This window comes from Aethalodelphis obliquidens, unplaced genomic scaffold (genome assembly GCF_003676395.1).
Source record: "Aethalodelphis obliquidens isolate GAN/ISIS:26980383/991018 unplaced genomic scaffold, ASM367639v1 scaffold16, whole genome shotgun sequence".
In the NCBI taxonomy this organism is placed as follows: domain Eukaryota; kingdom Metazoa; phylum Chordata; class Mammalia; order Artiodactyla; family Delphinidae; genus Aethalodelphis; species Aethalodelphis obliquidens.
In genome coordinates this window covers 33,540,765-33,551,723 of record NW_020837960.1, presented here as the reverse complement: position 1 = coordinate 33,551,723, position 10,959 = coordinate 33,540,765, and the positions used below count along the sequence as shown (strand labels likewise).

Here is a 10,959-nt window from a genome sequence, read left to right as displayed (position 1 = left end):
CCCGTTGCGGAGAGGCCACAACAGTGAGAGGCCCGCGTACCGCAAAAAAAAAAAAAAAAAAAAAAAAAGGGAAACAGGAACACAACGCCCAGTGTACAGCTCTGCCATGAGGAGGGGCTGAGGCCACGGGCATCCTGGGCCCACCGCCGCCCCCCACACCCCCACACCAGCAGCGCCCCCGGGGGGTGCAGCCCCTCCCGACCACTCCACCCCGCTGCTCCCTGCCCTGTGGACACAGAACTTTGAAGCTCTTACTCACCCGTCTGTGTGGTCAAGGGCAGCACGCTGGAGTCCTGACGGGGCGGATTTACACATTCCTCTGATTTTTCTCACAAGCCTATCAAAAATACAAACCTGTTCCTCGGCCTCCGGGCCGGCCCAGTGCCCTCGGGTGCCCTCGGGTGCCCGGTGCTGTCCCAGAGTCTGTGGCACTGATGTTGCTGTTGGGATGTCAGAGCTCACACTGATTTTGGTGGGAGGCTTGTATGTGTTTTGATGTTTCTGCCCGATGTCTGAAGGATCCATTCTTTACCTTGAAATTCATGAGTGTTCTATACCAGAATTTCCTGAAATGTGGCTTTTTGGGTTCAGAGTTCTGTTCTTTTTTTTAATTGGGAAAATGCTCTTGTGTTACATATTTGAATGCATCTTCTGTTTCATTTGCCCGAGTTTTCCCCACCTCGGGTCCTGTTTTGATCCCCTTTGTCACTTTTATCTATTAGCTTCTTTCCAGTTTAATTTTCTTGTCTTTTTCATTCTCTGAGGTGCCGCCAGACCTCTCCAACTTTGTTGGTCATTCACGTCCACCAGCATCCAGCTCTGTCCCTTGTTCGTCTGTCCCATTTGTGAGTTAACAGTGAGGCTTTGACCCTCAGTGTGTCTCCATATGTCTGCAAGCTCCCTTTTAATCTCCTTCTGTAACGTTTTTCCATTTTGACTGTTGTATTTACTTCGCAATCTTATTGAATGATCTTCTTGGCGTTGGAGGAATGACTGTGAGACGTTTACTCCTGCTTGTTGAGTTGAGTGACCGGGCCGTGCGCGCAGGTGGTGTTTTACTTGCACGTCGGGGCTGTTTAGGGCAGGCGAGCCTCTCCGCACACCGTGGAAGTGGCTGACAACGAGGTCCTGGACACAGAGAACGGCAGAGCCATGGGACGCGCAGCGTCGTGGCCGAATCCTCTTGTGCTGACCTGGAAGGCATGTTTAGGACTTGACGTGGAGAAATCAACTCTGTAGCCTAAATCCACACCCAGGTCCCACCCCAGGTAGAAGGACAAGGGGAAGGGAGGTAATAGAGAGAATATGAACTTTTTCTGGAAGGACAATTCAGATTATTTTAATGAACAGAAGACTCAGTGGTGATGGCAGGTCTCCCCGCGTCTGTCGCAGTTCCGGGTTCTGAAGGCTCCCACCTGCTTATGGGGGGGTTCCTCATTGTCCTGTGACCTCGTCTGATGGCGACCACGTCCCGGTCTGGCCTCCCCTCGACGAGGCAGAGGACCCCACCCCGGACACGGGCGGCCCGGGCCCAGGTCTTGCGTGACCCCAGGGGCTGGCCTCCCCGCTGAAAGGACGATGGCCTTTAGCGGGGACGCCCCTGTGCCGGCAGCCTATCTTTAGCCCGGGCCCACACTCTGCTTCTCCTCTTGCCGCGTCTCCGGTCTGTACTTGGGGACCAACTCATACAACCGAGCAGACTGCCAGCCGCGGGTGGAAGACAGCCCTTCGCCCCCGAGCCGAGGGAGCGGGGCCGTCTGACAGCCGCTGGCGGGCACCCAGGGGCTGGACGTTCCGTCAACGCAAGACTCCTCCTGGGCCTTTTCTCAGACAGGAACTTAACACCTTCCTGGCCTCCTGCCTCTCCACTACGGCAGGGGCCGGGCCATCGAGTTAGAACTTTTTAACAGATTCAGTATAAATCCTGACTTCATGAATTCCTGAGCCAGCAACTCAACAACAACAAAAAACAAACACCCTGAATGAAAAATGGGCGATGGAAGTGAACAGACATTTCTCTGAAGAAGAAACACAAGTGGGCAACAACCACGTGGACGGCGGTGGGGGAATGAAGAGGCCGCCCCCCCACCCCCGCGGGAGCGGGGCTTGTGGGAGAGAGGGGATGGCGGGGTCTGGGAAGAGCACGCGGGGGGCTCGGGGCTGGGCGGGGCTTGGGCTGACGGCCTGGCAGCTCTGCGAGCCGCCCCCATGAGCGGGGTCTGTCCTCTTGTAAGCAGGGGCCACGAGGGCGCCCTCGAAAGGTGCCCTTCGCAGTGCGGGCCATAGGTCCCGACCCACCGGAGGCCATAAGATCGACGCTCAGGCTGCAGCCAGCATCTCGCTCCCATGAAGGAGGGTGGGCGAGGAAGCCTCCAAGTTCACGGCCCGTAGGGCACTGCCTTTTGTTTCTCACACACACCCCTTTAAAAAGTTTTCGAGCCGCTGCTGTAGCGCAGCTGTCCACCCACAAAGCCCGGAGTGGAAACCGCGCCCAGGCCGGGTCTGCGGCAGCCCCGCACCCTGGCCCGGGGCGGGAGGCATGGCGGCCACTGTAAGCGCAGGCGTAAGGCGCAGACCCCCAGCGGGTCAGGGGGATGGTACCAGGGGTCCCTGCTGGTCTCCGGGTGCCCTGGGGCCAGCCAGGTGCAGAGGGAGACTGCTGACCAACTTGGTGTGCGTTTCCATTTCTTCCTCCGGCCTTTTCCTGAGCAAGACCTGTGCCTGGGCCGTGACCTTCCCAGCCCTCTAAGAGGCTGCTGCGGGCCGTTCTGAGCGGTTGGTACAGGGCCGTTCCACCGGAAGGCATGCTTGCAGGAGGTGGCACCTGCGTGCGCGTGCGCGTGCGCGCGTGCGTGCTTGCGTGCGCGCGTGTGAGTGCGCGTGTGTGCGTGTGGGTTGTCCCTAAACAAGGAGGACGCAGGTGGAAACAGTCCCTAGCAGGCGTGGCGGGGAAGCGGACCGGCCTGGAGCACGCAGAGGGCGTCCGAGCAGAGAAACTGCTCACGGCAAGCAGCTCGTCCTAATTCCTGCAGCCGGAAAACCTGCCGGGGGCCAGCCTCCACCTCCGAGAGCCCGGGACACGGTGTGTGCGGGTCCTGACCACAGCAGCCTCCCCTGGAGGAGCGTGTGGGAAGGCGCCCCACGGAGAACAGAGGCTCCCCCGAAGCCACTTCGCTGGGTGACCTGGAGCGAGTTACTTCACTTCTCTGAGCCTTGGATTTCTCATCTTTATTGGGGTAAGTATAGCTGCCCCAGTAACCTCTCAGAGGTGCTGTGAGAGAGTGCTGCAAATGGTAAAAAGCACAGTAGCGGCGCGGCTGTTACTATTATCGTTAGTCTGAATAGCCTTCCGGGGCAGGCAGCGCACGGGCACTTTGCACGTGGGGAGAGAGGGTCAGCAGTACTGGGGTGAGGCCCGCCGTGTCACAAGCTGCCTGGGGAAAACAGAACCAGAACCCGGGCTTCTGAAACTTAGTCCAATGCTGTCTCCCCTATAACACAGTTGACCTTCAACTGGCATTTTATTTAGGTTGATAATTTAAATGTAACCAAGACGCTTAGATCTTTGTTCTCTCCTAAACCGTGATAGGAGACTTGGAGCAATGTATTCAAGTTTCCTGCCATAATAGTTCTTCCATCAAAACTATATATAGTCATGTTCATAGATTTTTATAGCTCAGTGGCCAGGAAGAGACCAGAAGAAGGAACAAAAAACTCACAAACAAGACTGCTAGTAGTCGGGAGGGATCACGAGCTATCTTATTACTATTAACTTGGCAAACTTCTTTTTGAGAAGTTTAAAAGCCCTGGGAAGGGCTTCCCTGGTGGCGCAGTGGTTGAGAGTCCGCCTGCCGATGCAGGGGACACGGGTTCGTGCCCCGGTCCGGGAAGATCCCACATGCTGCGGAGCGGCTGGGCCCGTGAGCCATGGCTGCTGAGCCTGCGCGTCCGGAGCCTGTGCTCCGCAACGGGAGAGGCCACAACAGGGAGAGGCCCGCGTACCAAAAAAAAAAAAAAGCCCTGGGAAAAGTGACACCATAATATCTATCCTCTCTCTCTCTCTCTCCCTCCCTGCCTCCCTGCCTCCCTGCCTCCCTCCCTCCCGGCCTCTCTCTCGCTCTCGCTGTCTCGCTGAATTTTGATCCAGCCCATGCTGAGTGGACAAAGGGCCAGTGGTTTATGAACTCCTGCCTGGCTGGCTGAGGGCACAGTGCCTGGTGCACAGTAGGCTCTCAGTACCTGCTTATGAATAAGTGATTAGTAGACTGGGTCTCGTTAGCCCTAAAGGAGTGAGAAGGACATGGACGTGGGCTGAAAGTCAGAGCCCTAGACCTCAGGGCTGGCTCTGCCACCGACCGGCTGTGAGGTCCTGGCTCCGTTCTGGTTTCACCATTTCATCTTTCCAGGCGTCCACTTCTTCTCTAAAAGGCAAGGGTAGGATTCGATCAGGGATGGCAAATAGGTTTCCATTCCGATGCCAGCTGCAGTCAGTTGGGGTGCTGGTGCAGGTGCCAGCTAAGAAGGCCGCTGAGGCGCCGTGGAATGGTGGTCTCGCTAGGGACTGGACACAGGGCAGACACCTGCCGTCACCGGACCGGGTCGTCTCTAAGATCTTTCAGTTTTATGAAGCAGTAACCAACAGTGTGCCTGGATTTGGTAGAAACTGAATTTTAGAATTAACTCGGGTAGCGCTGTGTAATTTCTGTGTTTTGTGTCGGAAAGCTTCTTTTCCTGTGGTTCTGGGATGCAAGAAATAAGGACTCAGAGGACTGTATTGGGGGTGTAACCAGGATTATGGGTTAAGATAACTTCTGCAAATTCTCCCAACTTCTCCAGGATGTAAAGGGAGTGCAGTATTGTTTGTCCCATGTTATAGGGAGAGGGTTTGAGTCATAAGCAGTAGAATCATTGCCCTGGGTCATTTGTAGGCGTATATTTGGGCCACTTAACTCACTCATACTTTCCGTCCCAGAAAAACGGGTTCTAGCTAATTCAGCATGCAGCCCGCCTCAGCGCCGCTGGGTGGGTTCGCGTTACTCTGCCCTGGACCCTTCATCACGGCTGAGGTGATGGCCTGCGGCTGCTCCCGAGAAAGGCCTGGGTTCGCCCTGTCACCACCCAGGACTCCACCCATTCTGCCCCGGAGCTTTTGGGGCTCAGACCCAACAACCTCCTACCTCGCTCGACTTTCTTCCTTTTACGCCACAACTCGTGAGGGAACATCTACTAAGTATGTCGTAAGTGCTAACTGGCCACTTTGTCTGTCAAAGGGATGCTCGGCCCCCCGGGAGTGACTGTCACTTGGACAAACTACACTTTAGAAAGTGCGAAGACTTTAAGATGACACTCCTGGAAGCAGCAGCGTTCACAGAAGAAAACACGTTAGAGTTAGATCTGAATTTCAGCCTTGTTTGACTGTTTACTACCTATATGATTGCATTTCCTCATGAGTAAAATGGGGATAATAAGGATGGTTGTGAGAAAAAAGGGACAGAATTACATAGAGTACCTGTTATAACACCCGTGCATCACAGCGATCCAGTAGGGGCTAGTTTCCTTCCCATTACAAAATAACTTCAAAAAGTCCCAAAGATAAAAATACTTGGGGGGACTTCCCTGGCAGTCCAGTAGTTGAGAATCCGCCTTCCAATGCAGGGGTTGCGGATTCGATCCCTGGTTGGGGAATTAAGATCCCACATGCCGTGGGGCAGCTAAGCCCGTGCACCACACCTACTGAGCCCGTGCGCCGCAACGAAAGAGCCTGTGTGCCGCAACTAAGACCCAACACAGCCAAAAAACCCCACAAAACTCAAGGATTATGCGAATACTTTCTTACTATAAAATATCCAAGAAGTATGAATATAGCGAGCGTCAAAAAATTAATTAATTTTCAAAATGCTTGGGGTCCTTGCGTCTGGCGGTGCCAACTTCCGTGGCAGTAGGCTGGCCCCAGAGCCGTTTAGAGCTGGCCCGGAAGCCAGGTGGACGCCGGGGATGCCGTCAGAGGAAACCATCTAAATAAACCCCCCTAAGTGGAAATCAGCCCCTCGAACAGGCGGGAGGGGTGCCGGAAAGTCGTGTCACTTTAACTCTCTGCTGAGGTGTCATTGGTGGAACGGGGAACAGGAGGACAGATTTTGGGTGGTCGCCTGAGCCCAGCAGAGGGACATTCTGAGGGTCAGGCTGCCTTTCTGACGCAGGCCCGTCTGTCCTGGTACGGGGGCAGGTCCAGCTGTCCCAGGAGCCGGTCTGGGTGACCTTGGAGGTGTGTCCCCGAGAGTACAGGGGCCCTGCCTGAGGATGGAGGGAAAGGTGGAGACAGCACTGGCCTCGGCCCAGGCCGCCCCCGGCTCGCGGCCACCTGGTCCCTGTGTGGCTCTGCCTCTAAAGGGAAGGCTGGGACCGGGTGGGCTGTGAGGTGCTACTGTATGAAGCGCTGTGGTCTCAGTCAGCGTGGATTCACGTTCCACCAAGTGCGCCAGAGCATTGTCTGTGGTTGTCACTGGTGCAGGACTATGTGAGATTGTATCATTGTCTTTATGTATCTTTAAAAATTTTCTATCCTGCACTTAAATCGCTTATATGGCTATAAAAAATCAAAATTTGCCTGAGTCTCTCTCAACTCTGTGTATGTTGATTTCCTAAACCGATACGCGATTTGTGTTTGAGAGAAAGAGACTGTGTCTTATCTTACTCAACTATTTCCACAAAGAAAGCTTATGCGAGACAAGGCCAAATGCCCACGGTTTCTGCCCCGACCCTAAACCTCTAAGCATTTTAGTGAGCTCTGGGGCTAGTGCGTGTAGGGGTGGTAATTCCGTGATTTCAAACGCACTCTCTCCCTTTGTCGACATGGATCATTAATGACTGATTTATTCCAGCAATTTATTCTAGCTGTGTTTCCTCTGAAAAACAAACCTGTGCTTGGGAATCAGACACTTGAGCTTGAATCACAGAGTTTTCACCCAAAACCATGAGACCTGAGTCACCTCACCTGACAATGTTTTATCAATAAGCCCTGGCTTGCTTGCTGGTAACAGGAATAATAACGTATTATAAGAAAAATAATTAAATTAACGTGAATTACGATGCAAATTATTAGTTATTTTTTCTACATCTTCCACCTACAATCTTCACTAAGAATATATCAGTATTATACATATGTTTCTATAGCCCCAAGTCCAGGAAACTGCCCGCACTCGAGTGTTCAGGATGTAAATATTTGCATCATCGGTCCTGAGTATTCTGTGTGCAGCCCCGCCGTGGGCAGCAGGTGCTTCGAGGCGGCCGCAGTACAAGCACGAGGTTCGGACCCGTTGGCTGCTTTTTCCAGCGGGAACTGAGCGCATCCCGTGCGGGCGGCGGGGGGAGGACGCAGGTGGTCTCCGCACTGAGAGCGTCAGATGGGGACAGAGTGCGGGCCGTGCAGCTGTGGAGACACGAGGACATGCGGGGTGGGGGAAGGGGGACTGTCGGAGGCCCTGGGGGAGGGGTGTCCTGAGAGGCTGCAGCCTGGGCGCAAGGGACCCTCCTGACAGATGGAGAAAGGAGACAAGCGCCCACTGGGCGGGGCCTGCGGGCGCTGAAGGGCAGGGAAGAGGGGGCTCAGGGCACAGGGCGGGCAGCTCACCTTCAGCTCTCTTTCCTCCCCCTCCTTTTCTTTAAGGTGATAAAATGTACATAAAACCTGCCGTTCTAACTGCCTTAAGTGCACGGCTCGGACATGAAGTGCACTCACACGGCTGCGCAACCAGCCCCGCTTTCCCTCTCCAAAGCCCTTTCACCAGCTTCTGTTAAAAGCTCTTCCTGTCTTTTTCTTACCCCTTTCTAGGCACTCAAGTAATCTTAACGGAATTGGTTTACAATCATATTGTTGAATATACCTAATAACATTCCTGGCAGTCCTTCACTTTGAAACCTTTCCCAGAAAGCCCACCAGTGAATTCATTCTAAGTTGCCTGGTTGGCTCTTTTCCCCCCTGGGAGAAGGGCCAGCCTCTCCCTAAATGTAAATCCAGCCGTTGGAGGCGGACATTTATCCACTGTAGCCCACGGGCTCAAAGAAGAGTCTTTCAGAGGACACGACCCCCCACAGGGGACACAAGCCTTCCTGGACAAGATGCAGGGCCCCAGGCGTACTTAGCAGGTGGACAGATGGGGGCCGATGCCCAGAAGACACGTTACTCCTTCTTACACACTGACGTCCCCTGGCTGTGCAAGACCACAGAGCTGGCGGATGCAGGGGCAGACGCGTTGCGCTGTGAGCTGAGAACACCTGGACCGCACACGTGCGCCCCCATTCGGGTGACTTGTTTTCCAAACGACCAATCAGTTATTCCAACACCACTTACCGTGTGACCATTATAATAACTGAATTACCATATACGCCTAATTTTGTTTCTAAATTTCCTCCTCTGGTCTGTTGATCTAGCTGTTCCTACATGAGCACCATCTATTTTATTATGACAGTTTCAATATGTGATTGCAAATATGATTCTTCATTTAAAAATCTGATGGAATTTAAATCTAGATTCACATTACAAAAGCATCCCATTGGGACTACATTAAACATTTATAGTTTAATGTGGAACGTTGCCATTTTTGCAAAATGAAGTTTTTTCATCTAGGACCATGAAGTACGGCTCTGCAGTTATTCAAGTCTTCTTAAGGTTTTGGTCTTAATGTTTATTTATTCATATTTCTTTCAGCTGTGCCGGGCCTCAGTTGGGGCACGCAGGATCCTTTAGTTGTGGCATGAAGGATCTCGTACCCCAGCCAGGGACCGAACCCGGGCCCCCTGCACTAGGAGCGTGAAGTCTTACCCACTGGACCACCAGGAAGTCCCCAAGTTCTTCTTAAGGTTGATGAAATAGATGTGACTTTTACAATCTAGTGAGAAGACTGACAATTGAAAAAATAACGTCATAAACTGTGATGAGTGTCCACAGAGGAGCGTCCACACCGGACTTTGCAGACCGATGACCAGTCGCTTGCGTGGCTACCCACACGCATCACTAAGCTCACTCACGCCGGCGCATCTCACGGCTGCACCTGGGCCCTTGCCTGACCTGCTCCTGCGACGTGGGGTGCCGCCCCTCCCTCCGCAGCCCTCTTCCCTGCCCCTGTGCTGTCCCAGAGGACTTCTTGCCCTTTAAAAACGGACCAAGTCATCCCTGGGGCACTCCCCGCCCCCTCCCTGCACATGGCTCACGGCCTCTCAGGTCATTGCACCTGCACCACGTGTGCATCGGGGCCCGGCCGTGCTTTCCCTGCTCAGACCCTCTGCTGTCTGTGGGCGGGAGGTGCCCAGGCTCGGCCCAGGCCCACTGCCTGCCCGCGCGTTGCCGCCCTGGGTGAGGCTTCAGAGGAGCCAGCTGAGCGGGGCTGGGCCGAGTGAGCTCTGTTTGCTTCCTAACTCTCTCTGCAGCGAGAGCTCCATGTGGTCCAGGCTCGTGGGCCAGTGTTGTCCTTGGCCGCGCCTGAAGGAACCGGCCGTGCTGGGTGGAGAAACAGAGGGTCTCTGGAGCAGACACCCCACACTCTGCTTTAGCCGCTCCCTTTGCAAAACTCTGCCTAAAACAAGAAGAGCCCAATCAGGCTGGCCCTGCCCTCCCTCAGCCAAACACCCCTCTCCCCAGGCGCCCAGCAGGAGCTCTTTGTCTCTGAAGGGACCGGCCCAGGCCTCCGCAGCAGAAAGACGCCTGCGGGCCCATCCAAATATTAGCTGTGGACACGTTCCTACTTTGAAAACAGGAGACGCTGTGCTGGGAGCCTCGGCTTCCAGAGAACACAATCGCCTCTGTTTTCCTTTTTCCAGCGGACTGAAGCTGACACCGGCAGTGACCTTCTCTTCACTCTGCCTAAGGCTTGGAGGTCGGGGCTTTTCCCTGCCTGGGCCCAACAGCAGGAGTGAAACCTGAGAAACAGGAGGACCCCCGGGGGGTCCACAGGGACCCCTGGAAGGCTGACGAGTTTCATCACGTCTGTGAGGGGAAACTTGCCCTAAACCCATGTTAATGTCTTACCTCCTGCACACGCGGCCTGAAGAAGGTTCCAGGACGCAGCTGCAGCCTGTAACCAAAACGAACATTTTTCATCTCACTATCTGATCGTACAAGGAAGCTCAATTGATCAGATTAGAAAGTGTTGCACAGTGGGGCAGCGCTGAGTCACTAGACCCTGGCTCAAGCTAGACTGTGCCTGTCGGGGTGGAGCTTCTCAGGGTAGATATTGAAGCAACTCGACAAGTGTGTCAAGAGCAATGAGGCCGACTTTCAGCTGTGTGCGGAGTTCCTAGGGCGTGATTCCCGACGGCCAGCACTGCTGGGGCCTGCGGTCGCAGGGAGGAGCGCTCGCCACGAGCCCGGGCTTGAACCACATGCATTGGCCGAGCTTTCCCCCACGGGACAGTGAGTGGAGAAACTGTATTGTGAGTCGTTTTAAAAAGCTCTGTAACCTGGGACTTCCCTGGCGGTCCAGCGGTTAAGACGCCGCGCTTCCATCACAGGGGGCACGGGATCGATCCCTGGTCTGGGAACTAAGGTCCTGTGTGCCACGTGGCCAAAATAAATAAAATTATAAGAAAAAAAAAGCTCTATAATCTGAAAGTGGAAACAACCCAAATGACCATCAACTGATGAAAAAATAAAATGTGACCCATCTGTACAGTGGACTGTTATGAGGCTACGAAGAGGAACGAGGTGCTGACACACGTGGGTGAGCTTTGGAAACACTATGCTCAGTGAAAGAAGTCAGGAAAAGGCCAAACATTGTACAAGTCCATTTATGCGAAGTATCGAGACTAGGCAAATCCACAGAGACGGGAAGTAGATTGGGGCTCGCTGGGGGCAGGGAGAATGGGGAGGGAGGGAGAATGGGGAGGGGAGAGGGAGAATGGGGAGGGGAGGGAGAAAGGGGAGGGGAGGGAGAATGGGGAGGGGAGGGGGAGAATGGGGAGGGG

At 54.2% G+C, this 10,959-nt stretch overlaps 1 long non-coding RNA gene across 3 annotated transcripts in view; it reads right to left on the bottom strand.

The window, feature by feature from the left end:
* Positions 1 to 3,949: 3,949 nt before the first annotated feature.
* The window catches only part of LOC113625790 (uncharacterized), a 16,739-nt gene continuing 9,729 nt past the window's right edge, over positions 3,950 to 10,959 (bottom strand). Inside the window, exons 2-3 of one of the 3 annotated variants that reach the window (XR_003434863.1) lie at positions 10,025 to 10,070; positions 3,950 to 4,647 (exon numbers count right to left, since the gene is read on the bottom strand). This is a non-coding gene — a long non-coding RNA (uncharacterized LOC113625790). Of the gene's footprint in view, positions 4,648 to 8,658; positions 9,573 to 10,024; positions 10,172 to 10,959 lie in introns of those variants that run through there. The other 2 variants (XR_003434862.1, XR_003434861.1) reach the window with 2 other exon arrangements.